Raw genomic sequence first — 14,063 nt, 5'->3', positions numbered from 1 at the left:
AAATTTTCCATAATTATCGAGAAAATTTACCCAGAATTCAAGGAATTACCGAGCAGTAAACACCCCTGCGAGAGCGACGGACAAAAAGATAAAAGCCCGGGTGCGGATGGACTTCAGTGCTGGTGGATTCGGACAGCCGCTTCGATGAAGAAGACGGTAGCCTTTCCACGCTCTTCTGCCGGCAAGATGTCTCCGGAGAGGAGAAGTCGGATGCTGACGTCGAGCACGACTCATCATTGCCCTTCTCGTCCCTCCATCCCTCCACCGACCGCTAGCGCTTCCGAAAGCGGGTGAATATTTGATGATGGCTTGCTTATGGATTATGAATGTTTGTGGACGCTCAAACAACGTTAAGCTTGACGGGAGGAGCTTGGCGAATGGGGAAAAGCTAGAGGAGAGGGGCCAAGGGTGGATGCTTCTGGAGTTAAAGTCGAAGGAGTCCTGCGTGAGCTCTCGGAACCACATCACTGCTTGTACCCCGCTACTTATGTAGACTGCTGCTTCCAACGGTAAAGATGGTGAGCAAAGAGGTAACATACATTGGTGTGCAAAGAGGTAACATACATCTTTGAATAATCGTACCGGTGTCTTTCCCCAGGTTCGTTCTGGGGACGTAGTCAGTTTCTCGGATGTGTTGATTGCGAACAACAGTCATGAGAAAATTTGCCATTGCTAAGAGCTCATTATAGCCTCATTGGTTTTACTTTCTTCCATATTTGGCACAGAATTACCTGTCTTACCCGGGAATCGAACTCAAGCAAAACGTGAAAGAAAAACTATTGGGAGGACGGATAGAGATAACAATCTATCTTCTGCCATGCAACTACATAGAATTGATTGTCTTGGATGTGTCAGCACTTGGGCTATTTCCACACGCCATATTACACGGGGCCAAGCTCCGTACCGTAAGTACAGTCACGGACACTTCTGGATTGTAATGATCCCAATGACAGTCATTGTTGTAGCTATAATACAGAAGTGTCCATGACTGTACAATCAAAACGTTTCCATGAGGACTAAAATATTCTTACCTAAAAGCTGAGGCTGTAAAGAGGCACTCAGCACAAATAAAACAACATGACACGCCAGAGCCTCGTTGGCCTGCATGAGTGCACTACGTGGAATGGACGTTAACTTTGGGTGCCTCCTCAGGTCAGATATTACAATGGGGTAACACAAACTTAGAAATAATATAGGGAACTTCGAAATTCGAATACGAAATAAACGTATCTGATGAAAACTCCCAAATCTGAGAACAGCGGACGTCTCCACAATTCCCCGAATAAGAGTGGACGCCCCGATCGCTATAACCCAGACATCTCCTCGCCTACGTCTGTCTACCAGACCTATCGTTCCCCCCCACTTCAATGATTCCTCTCTGATTACAACCCCGATCACGCGCCGCCGAAATTCATAACTCTTGTCCGGCCAGAAACCCGGAAACAACCGGGCCCCGCGGGTTTTCAGGATTGCCCTTACAGAAAAATAAAAATAGCATCTTTCTCTACTCGCCCCTCCAGCATCTTCCAATCTTTATTACTTCTACATATGAAGTTATTAGCCCGTACATGCGGCTAGGGGATACTTTCCGCGCGGAAGGGAGGAACATTAAATTGAAATCTAACCTGCTGCCCCCTCAGTGGGAATTCTGACCCTGGATTTAAAGTGTTGCTCGTCTTTTGACCAGTGTGAAAATTTCTCCTCTCCCAGGCTGTGAGTGTTTCGTGGATGAGGGTAACTTTACATTGACTGGTTGTTTGATATCAGTTATTTAGCGTCGCTTTTTTTACACTTTTGGCTTATCGCGAGATTGAGGCTGAGTGATGATATGACGAAATTGATGAAGGAACACTCACAAAGTTTGATCGATTAAGTTTGTGTTCTAAGTCCACTTTGTGCACAGTCCACTTTATGTGCAGTAAGGCTAATCGGGACTGGACCTACAGTTTAAAGTAGGATCCGAACGACTATGTGCCTCCACCGGGTATCGAACCCGGACCCCTTGATTACAAGGCGACGACGCTACCTCTCGGCCATCAGGGAGGCGGAAAACTCACGAACAACATGATCAGGCCAGGATTTGAACTAGGGACTCCTGGCGTCGTAGCGCGCCGTGCTAACCACTCCGCTACGAGGATTAGATAGTTCAATGGCTGGTCTAATAATAATTAGGTCTAGGTTCATGGTGACTAATAAAATGACCTAAATATATTCTTCCTCTTACATTAAATACAGGGTGATTAAAAAAAATTATAACACTTTATGGGAAATAGAAAATGTACTACTCACCGTCTACGTTTACTTCTTTGATTAATTATATTGAACAAATTTACATGACAATGTTTTCACATGCTCTCCACGCGAACCTGTTCCATGTAGCCTGTATAACAAATCATTGCAGCAAACTTTCATCCTTTAAGCAAATTGGTTCTCATATCAAAATGATTATTTTATTACCACTCCAGATACAATAGTTGCAACTTGCAACTAGGCCTATCATTTCTGTTCAGTGTCTCGCATGAATTGCAGTATGTTGCAAAGAATTTCTGTAAGTATTCCAAACCAAACAGCTCTAAACAAAATTAAAAATACAGCATTATACGTGTATGGATGGTGATAACAACATAATCAATAGCTGAATGGTGTTCAATTTGAAAGGTTTGTAAACGACTTAGAAATTCGGATGGTCAAATGGAAACCGATTGAAAAACGTTCGGAAAAAAATGCCTTACAATCAAGTAGGCCCTGTGCTGTTATTAGCGTCAGATTTTTTAGACAACTTGTGAGCGAGTCCTCCTTCAAATCTCGCCGACCTATGTGGCGGAGTGGTTAGCACAGTACGCTACGACACCATGTTCGAACTCCGGGATGGGTGTACTTCGTCAGCGTGGCCACTCTAGAACCATGATAAAATTCAAGTAGAGGAAAAGGTCTATATATGGGCCCACCTTTTTATTTTGTCATTTTCGAAGGAAAAAAAATAATATATCAAGCACCTGCCTTTAAAATGCATATCTATGAAATATATACTTAAATGTAATACCATGCTAAAGTACAGAAGGTCTCCATTTTTTAAAAAAAGATCAATTTCCAAAAAATGGTAAAATGATGTATTTCAAAATTTTGGTCTAAATAAGGGCTACTAGTGGCAATATCACAAAAAGCAATTAAAACTTTAAAAAACAGCCATTTATCACTAAAACATTATAAAATTCATATTTGTGAATAATCTGTTGTTTTGAAAATCACGCGGAATGGCAAAATCGAAATTAAGATCTCAGCATTAGACCTCATGTCATAGCCCATATTTAGACCATCACGCTATTTTTCTTCTTCAATTTATTTTCGCTCTCTGTGGTATATATTTCATAAACAAATCATGGCATTATAAAAGCCCACATTTGTTTTATGTACCGCTAATATCATAACCTATACAAAGCAGATGAGAATTCAGAAAACGCTGAGTTAAAACATACCTGCAAAAAGTTTTCGTAGGTCGCAATTCTATAACAGCGTCCAAGGCCGAAACTAACCAGCACTTTATCTTGCAAATTGGCGCCGCAACCTTTCAAGGCAAATTTACCAAACATTCAAGGGTACAAGCAGATGTTTTTCTCTATTCAATCTTACGTATTACCGCCTCTCACCACCCACACACATGCACACACACGAAAATATTAACAATATAAATTCTGCGTGATTCCAATGTGCCCAAAAATTCTAATTCACTTTAATTCAATGGTATATAAAGATATGTCATCTTACAATAATCTTCCATCTATCAGACAGATTGTTCTGCAAAGGACACTTACAAAGTAAATGGATTGAGATTCTGTTTTATTTTCCATGCAGCTTCTTATTCCTTCTATGATAAAAGTGAAGGCTAAACTGTGAGAAACGTGCCTCAGCGCATTTATAAATATGTATAAATTCAATGGAATTGGGATTATTAAAAGTTGCAATTTTTCACGTCTACGGTGAAAAATTCACGCAGAATGCACGCATAATTCCCGGAGCCAATAATGCAGAGTTCCCTGTGAGTAGCCACCCTGTTTGTGTCACGTCAACAATTTTATCATATAATCACTCATCGTCTTAGCGATTAAAAGTGGCACAAAAGCGAAGTAAAATTAACAAAATCAATCAATCATTCAATCTCTAAAATCTCGCGATTCTGAGTACAACGTCAACAATCCATTTGATGGTTTAGGTCCGGTAGCTTACACGACTAATCACACCAGAGGTGAGGGCGCTGAACATTACAGTCGCGTAGCATATCTATGCCCTTGAAATTCGACGCTACAGGCATTGCTTACAGACCATTGCTTCAAATATGGTGGCGGACTGGCAATGAGTTCTGAACAACTGAAATTCGACCCGACGGGAATCGAATCCGGGAAAGCTTGATTGCAAAGCGACACTGTCAACCACTTTGCTATCGGAGAGGCTTTGTTAACAATGGGAGGTGGTATGCCTCACCGGGGCCCGAATACAGATCCAATACCGATTGGCATTTGTGTGTGAAGTCAACATGACGTCACAGCTTCGATATTCCAAAAGCATCTTTTCAAGTTCTCTTTTAGCCGGGCCCCGTGGCGCAGTGGTTAACTCTCCCGGCCTTAGCATGGATGTTTGCGTGTCCATTCATCAATTTCATCATATCATCATTCATCTCCATCTTCGTAAATTAGCCAAAAGTGGCACAAAGGTCGAAGTAAAAAAAAAGCAAGTCAATCAATCAAGTATAAAAATATCTTATATAAATTTAGAAAGAATATGAGCACATGGAAAAACATAAACACACTCTTTATGCATGATAAAATACTCAGATTTCAACTTTAAAAACAGATGCGTCTCATGTTTGTAACTTGACAAACAAACTCTACAATTTTAAAGATAAGTAAGTGGGCTTTTTTTTTTTTTTTGCAGGTGATGCAATCAGCACCACACTCTGACCGCTTGTACAGCCCAGGCACACATTTATTTTAGGCTGGGTGAACCCCATAGCCGCCTTATGCAGAGATAAAGCAGGAAAAATTCGGACCTTAAACGCAGGGCCATTGAAGTTCGCGCGGTTGCCACGTCGGAGCACAACCCCGTGTGTTCGGAGGTTTAAGAGAAAGGAAGATCTCGTTGTACAGTTGGTCGTTGTCATCCGTGTGATACAATCTGACAGTATTTGCTCCAAAAGTCAAGGATGATAACTGTATGCCTCAGAGAGGGGTTGGTCTGACGCTCCAACTAGGCAACGCAGTCCGATTGATGTTGCCACACTGTGCGGGAACCAGCGACTTTTGTCCCGATCTCCCTTTACTTTTCCCACACATGTGGCACCAGCGCAATTCTGCCAAGCCGCCTATTTTAATGGCGGTGCGTTTAGGTAGCCAACCCCGGGAATAAGTTCCAAATTTTAAAAATAAAATATTGCGAATTTCTACGGTAACACTACAGTATGACTACCATTCACAACTTCTTCTATCCTATGATTAAGATCAGAGTACCGCACCATTTAACACAAGTTCCGGAATACACATCTTCCTTGCGTATAGTAGAAAGGATAAAAGAAATCTCCAAAGGAGATGCACATAATGTCCGATTCCCGACAGTGCAATTACAAACTCTCTAAGCAGAAAAAAAATCAGTTTTTTCCCCAACATTTCTATCCAGCTCGTTCATGATTTACGAAACAAAAACTGCTACATTTTTTATTATTTTCCTGTTCCAAAAAAACACATACAAAAAAACCCGTGCTCCATAAAGCGCGAGAGGGGAGGGGATGGAATGAGAGTTGTGTCCAAGATATGAAGCGCCTCTCTTCCCTTTATTTCAACGTTTGGTGTGAAATTCTCCCTCGTTTTGAGGGGGGAAGAGAGAGAGATGACGCCCGCTATTGACAAGGCGGAAAAATCACGAGCGCTCACTCCACTCGGCCAAGTCGGGCGTGTCTTGTGAATAATTTATAACGTGCATGAAGCATTCCCGCGCATGAGGCGGGGGAGGGGGGGGGGCGAAAAAAAGAAAAAACGATTTCATGCACTGGATCCAGCCAGCAATGCAACAGGAACAGAAAAATTAACTAAACCCCGATGGGAAAAAGTGGACACGGGAATATTAGCAAGGTACTCGCTATTATCCACCGCCGGTATCTTCTTTATATATTTTTCATTTCTAAAATAATACCAATTTCCATTCGCATTTAAAAATTGGGATGAAATACTGTTCGCAATACGATTATAACATCCTGCTCTCTCTTCAAGCTGATATGTACAGTCAGCGGCAATAAAAATGAGGCAACTACTCTGCACGGCGTTGTGTGTGGTGCCTAATTCTACGTCGTTGATAGAAGTTGCCATTGGAAACTTGTTATTAAAATCTACTTATCGCCGTCGAGTTAGGCAATACACTTAACGCCTTGCAGAGAAAACTAATATTTCAGAATCTATTGCTGGTGGATGTACATTCTAAACAACTGCTGTAGCACAATAAGAGTATAAAAAATGTAAAATCAAATTACGGAAAGTGCAAGTATCAGGAATAGTCAACGTAACTTGCTTCGAAGCCAGATGTCCCAGGAACGAACCCGTGTTCTAAAATGTATCATTGTGTTTGTCATAACATCCACTTTCTTTTGGTTTGAGTTGGTGCTTTAAGTCCACTTTATGCACTGTAAGGCTAATCGGGACTGGACCTGTGCCTCCACCGGGTATCGAACCCGGGACCCCTTGTCATCCACTTTGTCAGGTCACCCCATCGTTGCGATTTCGTTGAAAGGGGCGCTCCTTTCTAAACACACCCAAATTTCAACCTCGCTTCCACGCAGTACACAGGACTTCATTTAGCAGCCTAACGAGGCCATGGCGTCTGGACTCCAAGCTAGTAGTGTTCGAATTGTATCTTTGATTGGCTCTTCATTTGGCTCATACTTATAGAGCAGTGGCTATTTTGCTTTGATTTGGTGTAAGGCTAACCGGGACTGGACCTACAGTTTAAAGTTGGATCCGAACCACTTGTGCCTCCACCGGGTATCGAACCCAGGAGAGAAGTGGCTAAAACAAGGGGTCCACGATTCCCTACCGGATGAACGCACATGGTGATTCGGATTTCACTCAAACTGTAGGTCCAGTGGCGATTAGCCTATGTGTGCATAAAACAGACTTGAAGCAGAAACTCAAATAACCAAACAATTTCCTCCTCATCCATCTCACCTTATTATCATTCTTCACCATCGTGCTTAGGCAAAAGCTACACTAAGTTCCATGCGAGTCTTGGGACGGTTCCTTTCTTTTATGTGACATATTCTTTCGAAGCGAACTTGGCTGCAAGGAACTTTCTCGAACTGTCATACCTGGCATTCCCAGAAGTTCCAAAAACTCATAGAGGAATCGGAGTTAATAAATTCAAGTAAACCGAATCCGGCAACACTCACGTGCAAATTATCACCTCTTGTTCATCCTCCTGAAATCTTCTCAACCCTGCTTAACTTTTGTCCTCGCCCATTTTTCACCCCCCTTCGGCCCGTCGCTTCCAGAAGCCAGCTTCTCCCCGAGTCACTTTCCCGCTTTTATTTCATTATTTTCGTCGCCCGTTTTCTCAAACTTTCTCATTTCTCATCCTGTCCCATTCTTGTCTCTACTTCCGCCGCCTCTCGCATTTCGCCTCGTCACACTGTCTCCCCCTTTCCCTTTTCAATTCGTCGCCTCCTCCACACGGGCCGGGTCTTACGTGGAGTTAATATGGTTTCTTGCTGAACATCCAATTACACGACCATGTGGTAGGGTCGGGCCTCCAAGGATCAGAGAAGGGGGGGAGAGAGAAAAAAATGACGGGAAGAGAGGAGGGGGAAAAAATACTGGAGTGGGAACAGAGGTTGGTCAGTCGTCAAGTGGTAGAAAATCGATAGTCGAACACGGGAGTTGTCCTCACCCACGCACTTAAAATCGCATCCGAGTCACATATGCGAAAACGTACCCGTTTCTGAGATGTCTTGGGTGTCTCTTGACAATTCCTGGTCAGCCATACGGGATGCGAGACGTGATCAATGTCGAGGAACACTGGAATAATCAACAGTACACTGGCGTTATTAGGGACTTACTGAAGACAATGCTAAAAGTCCTATTTACAACCTATCGTCACACAACTTTGTCACTTCATGTTTATCATAAACTGGATCTTCTGCCAGAAAGGAATAAAATTACAGGTTCTCTTTTAAGGATTCATAACGGCATTTTTTCCCTTAATGTAAAAGTACAGAGTATCTACCAAAATAACAAATCCAAAATTCTTGATTTTTCATGACTTTTTATTTACTTTTTCCTAACCTTTATTTATTCGACCCCTACTTAAGTAAAATTCGAAATTAAGAAAATTAATATTTATTTAATGAAACCCCCTATCAAGAGGCCTGTTAAGATGAAAACTGAAGCTGTGTTTAACAAGAGAATTAAACTTGTTTTATCTATTGATACATCCTGGACTGCATTGATACATCCTGGACTAGAGGTTCTGGCGTAATGACTCACGGCCAGTATAATCTTATGGGGGCTCGTGCTGTTGCCCCTATATATTTGTGATCGTTCCTTCATCCATCATATCATACCACGATTCATCCTCATCTTCGTGATTAGCCAAAGGAGCAGAAAAGTGAAGCAAAATAAACTAAATAAATCAATCAATGCGGTAGCAAAAATTCTTGACAAGTAGTAAAATGTTTTTAACATCTTTCTTCACTTTCATAACTTCCTTAGCTGGTAAACACTCTTCATGTAAATCATGACACTCATTTACATATTCATGCCCATTCTTTCCCCAAGAATACCGTAAAACGTATCACCAATGTACAATTTACGGCCACTTAGATATTAAGCATGCCTTTACCACTGCACACCTTTTAACTGACGTCGCAGAGGCTTCCCAACAAGGCCCTCTGTTCTGCGCATATGCAAGAGGCCGCGGCGCATATCACTGCGCACCTTACATCTGACGATGAAATTGGCTTCCGATCCACGCCGACGCATATTCCATCTGACTTGCAGAGAATACACTTTCCGAATATCGGATCTGCGCATGCGCCGGAGGCTACAGCTCATCTTGAACCTGTTATTGCATAGAATAACTATCAGGCTCTCCTTCGGCGCATGTGCAGGACAGTACAGCTTTCTACGAAGCAACCTGTCATCTGCAGTGTATTCCATTTAGGTTAACTAGCTTCAAAATTAAATCAAATGATATTATCGATGTGATCTCACTCTAACACAATTTAAAAGAGACTTCACAAAATCAAGTTCGAAAACTTTCGCAAGACAGGGGGAAAAACTAAAAAATCCGACAGGATGGAAAATTCATACAGCTGAAGGAATTCATAATCCTATTTGGCATGGCAATGGAAATCAGGAAGGTTTCATTACTGGGAAACGAGAAAGACACCACACAGCGCTGGCGGTAATTAGACATATTTAAATTCATACCCGCAGTTTCTTGCTTCGACTAAACCAATTACGGAAGAGACACGGAATGCCAACGCGGCAAACTGATTTTTTAAAAAAAAGAAGGGATGGGGAATGTTGTTTATGCATACTAATGAAGACAAGAAAACACCTCCTCTTCCTCCATGCCTGCGGTAAATAAATCAGCAAAGAGAACTGACGCGTCAAAGCTAAGCCTGACGTCAGAAACCGTTAAACGCATCGGAGAGGATGACGTGGTAACTAACTTGGGGCAACTTGTTCTGCTCGCCAATAATCGAGTTAAGTCCATTGTTTGTCCCACAGACTATTAAACAATAAAGCAGGATCTTCAATGATGCTGCGCGGTAGTCGGCAGGATAAAGCCATTGATTTTCACTTACTTTTCAATATTTGGCTTAATTTTGAATTCTAACGTTTTTGTGACACAAATAACACTGAAAATATTTTAAAGCAAAATGCTACACGAACTCGGTACCATAACTTCGATTCAGGAATTTCGAATCTTGATTCGTTTCATGGATACAAGATCTCATGTCATGGGTTCGTCACCGTGATCTCGAATCCTGGGTTCGTCACCGTGATCTCGAATCCTGGGTTCGTCACCGTGATCTCGAATCCTGGGTTCGTCACCGTGATCTCGAATCCTGGGTTCGTCACCGTGATCTCGAATCCTGGGTTCGTCACCGTGATCTCGAATCCTGGGTTCGTCACCGTGATCTCGAATCCTGGGTTCGTCAACAGGATCTCGAATCCTGGGTTCGTCAACAGGATCTCGAATCCTGGGTTCGTCAACAGGATCTCGAATCCTGGGTTCGTCAACCGGATCTCGAATCCTGGGTTCGTCAACCGGATCTCGAATCCTGGGTTCGTCACCCGGATCTCGAATCCTGGGTTCGTCAACCGGATCTCGAATCCTGGGTTCGTCAACAGGATCTCGAATCCTGGGTTCGTCAACCGGATCTCGAATCCTGGGTTCGTCAACAGGATCTCGAATCCTGGGTTCGTCAACAGGATCTCGAATCCTGGGTTCGTCAACAGGATCTCGAATCCTGGGTTCGTCAACAGGATCTCGAATCCTGGGTTCGTCAACAGGATCTCGAATCCTGGGTTCGTCAACAGGATCTCGAATCCTGGGTTCGTCAACAGGATCTCGAATCCTGGGTTCGTCAACAGGATCTCGAATCCTGGGTTCGTCAACAGGATCTCGAATCCTGGGTTCGTCAACAGGATCTCGAATCCTGGGTTCGTCAACAGGATCTCGAATCCTGGGTTCGTCAACAGGATCTCGAATCCTGGGTTCGTCAACAGGATCTCGAATCCTGGGTTCGTCAACAGGATCTCGAATCCTGGGTTCGTCAACAGGATCTCGAATCCTGGGTTCTTCGCCCGGATCTCGAATCCTGGGTTCTTCGCCCGGATCTCGAATCCTGGGTTCTTCGCCCGGATCTCGAATCCTGGGTTCTTCGCCCGGATCTCGAATCCTGGGTTCTTCGCCCGGATCTCGAATCCTGGGTTCGTCAACAGGATCTCGAATCCTGGGTTCGTCAACAGGATCTCGAATCCTGGGTTCGTCAACAGGATCTCGAATCCTGGGTTCTTCGCCCGGATCTCGAATCCTGGGTTCGTCACCTGGATCTCGAATCCTGGGTTCTTCGCTCGGATCTCGAATATTGTGTTCTTCGCCCGGATCTCGAATCCTGGGTTATTCGCTCGGATCTCGAATCCTGGGTTATTCGCTCGGATCTCGAATCCTGGGTTATTCGCTCGGATCTCGAGTGTTGGGTTCCTCCACCGGATCTCGAGTTCTGGGTTCGTCACCCGGACCACGAGTCCTGGTTTCGGCATCCTGATCTCAAATCTGGATTCGTTACACACGATATTAGATTCTTCAAAGATTCGGATTCGTCCATGCCTGACAGATTCCATAGGATTCAAAGACAAGGAATAACTTACTCCCAGGAAAGGGAAGCACACGGTATCCCCATCAGCTATCCAGCGTAATTAACATATTTTCCCGAAGCCCAAATCAGGCCACAAACTGCTGACGTGATTCCACACAACTTCATACGCGTGAACCCATCTCGCTGGCAACTCGATAATTCCACGCAGTAGAAATCAATTCCGCCCTAAAACGTTCAACTATTTACGAAGCGGGGGCAAAAACTTCTAAACCAATTCGGCGAGAACTGCCGTGCCAGAATCTGTGCGTAATTCATAGAGAAACCTTCATATTTCAGGACGGCGCGACGATGCGATGGAATAAGAGATGAAGCGCTGCTTGATCTTCATGATGCCGAAACGCCCAGTCGATAAACTACGGTCGATGCTTAACCCTTCGCGGAGACGTGCAATCCCGCAGGAGAAAAAACTTGCCCCCTAATTGAAGCACGCGATAGAAACTGCGGCAAGTTGGCAATAATTAAAGAGGTATGTCTGCTGAGGGATATTCCTATGCTCTTCCAAGCGTATTTGCTTATTCTGAATCGCTCTGGTTCAGTCGCGATGATGGAAATGGTTTGTGATCAAGACAGCCGATACAGATTCCCACCGATATCGATGCTTGAAAATTGTACGAATTGTTCAAAATATTGATTAATTTTAGTGTATGAGTATACCTCTCCAATTATAAGCACCAATGTACAAGAATGTTGAAGTACAATATTTAAAAATACCAGTTATGACAAAATTCAGTTTCTTATCATATAATATTGGTGCAAAATCAAGGAAAACTTTCATTTTTGCATAACTTCCAGGATCCGTGAAGGATCAAAATGCCTGAAAAGTATCGCCAGATATGGGAAGAAAAATCCAACAGATACAACGACATCGGTCTCGGCATCGACTCAGCCCTTTCTGTGATTACATGAAATACATAAATACATACCCAGACCAGGAATCGAACCCGGAACCTTCGAGAACGAGATATTGTGTGGTAAGCATATGACTGTTTAGGACTAGTTCGAAACCTGGTTCATGTAACTGCATTTTTATCCAATTAATCGCCACTGATCCTATGATCACTGTCACTGGCGTACACATGAGAGGCGTTGATGGAGCTACAGTCCTCTCGAAATTTTGAGACAATCAAAAAAATAAATTATGGATAATTCCGACAATGGAATCCCTTGTAAGTAGATGTTTCCTACGAATGTTGTTCACCTTCTACTGGAATGTATTTCATCACCGAGCAAAGCGGCGGTGTTCTGGCGGAGATCGAACGCGCACCTACCGTCACACGGAAGCCGTATTTGTGCGAGAAATGGACAGTAACTTCCTCAAAAGTTATTTCCAACGTATGAATCACAAACGGATATAAGCCATGTGACTTAAAAATTATAATACTAGTTTAAAAACACAATGAAGATATACCGGGTGTCCCAGAAGTCTGTCCCTGATTACAAACTTTATTCATATCCGATATATGCAATGTAGAGATATGAAAGTGGTACCAAAATGTTGGGAAACTAACCAAGTTTATTTGTTGCAGGTTTCAGTAATGTGGCTGTAGTGTAGCAGTGTCAGTGCCAAGGAATCCGGAATTAATGCTCTTGACATCGGGTGGCATCTTTCCATACAATGTTTTTTGGACTTGACAGGATTTGGGAATGAAGATAAATTCAATTTTTTAAATACCAACTTATTGATGGCAGATATTCTAGACGAAAGAATTCCGTACATTTGAAAGTTCCTCTCCACTGTTATTGGTGACCGGGTCTCGTGATACCAGAGGACATGATGAGCTTTTTCCTGATTTGTGAACATTTCCGGTTTTCTGGGCCCTGACACTGCTACACTACAGCCACGTTACTCAAACCTGCAACAAATAAACTTGGTTAGTTTTCCAACATTTTGGCACCAGTTTCACATCTCTACCTTGCATATAGCGGACATGAATAATAAAGTTTGTAATCAGGGAAAGACTTCTGGGACAGCCGGTAATTTTACGTAAATTCCTCAGAAAAGCGTGCTAGAATAAAAACTCAAATTTTGGGGGAAATTAGACCGAAAAGTGAGAAAAAAAACTGAAAATCGAGGTACCTACTCGTAGGTTGATTTCGTCCACTCTTCCAGGTCAGGAGGCCTCCGGACATTAAAAGTGTCGTTTCAAAGGTGAAACATGTAAAGCAAGTCGAGTTATAACCCCATGCATACGCTCCTCTGGAAAACCATTAAAAAGGGCACTTACCTCACGGAAGCACCATCGCCCAAAAATTACATCGTACGAAACTCACCTGGAAAGATAAAAGACATAAATCCATTATGCACAAGTTTTACATTTTCACAATGAAGATAAAAATAAACACACACGCTAGCAACACAGTTTGTACCTAGGAAAGGAAAAGACCGCCAATGTAATTATTCGCTGCCCCTTCACAGAAAAAAAGGGGGGAGGTACGCATTAAAGTAACGGCCAGTTGAACACTGATCTTCATCAAAGCATAACTTGCCTTAATTCGGAACCCAAATTTAAAAATAAGTGCTGGAGGGCGGGGGAGGGGGGGAAATGGCTCGCTCCAGAGGAAAAAAAATATTCCCTAAATTTTCCAATGCATTTAAATCATTGCCCAATGGGTTTTTATCTAAATGAGAGTAAATCGC

General features: G+C 42.9%; 1 protein-coding gene across 9 annotated transcripts in view; it reads right to left on the bottom strand.

The window, feature by feature from the left end:
- LOC146004042 (nucleolysin TIAR-like) overlaps positions 1–14,063 on the bottom strand; it is a 1,204,848-nt gene that overhangs the window by 995,791 nt on the left and 194,994 nt on the right. Inside the window, exon 1 of one of the 9 annotated variants that reach the window (XM_083142641.1) lies at positions 13,651–13,692. The exons of the other annotated variants lie outside the window; for them this stretch is intronic. The gene's annotated coding sequence lies outside the window, so the exon portion shown is untranslated. Of the gene's footprint in view, positions 1–13,650; positions 13,693–14,063 lie in introns of those variants that run through there. 9 annotated transcript variants of the gene reach the window in all.

Source organism: Lepisma saccharinum, chromosome 21 (genome assembly GCF_977018435.1).
Source record: "Lepisma saccharinum chromosome 21, izLepSacc3.1, whole genome shotgun sequence".
In the NCBI taxonomy this organism is placed as follows: Eukaryota; Metazoa; Arthropoda; class Insecta; order Zygentoma; family Lepismatidae; genus Lepisma; species Lepisma saccharinum.
Note: the sequence above shows the minus strand (reverse complement) of the source record. Positions and strands in the feature narration are given on the sequence as shown.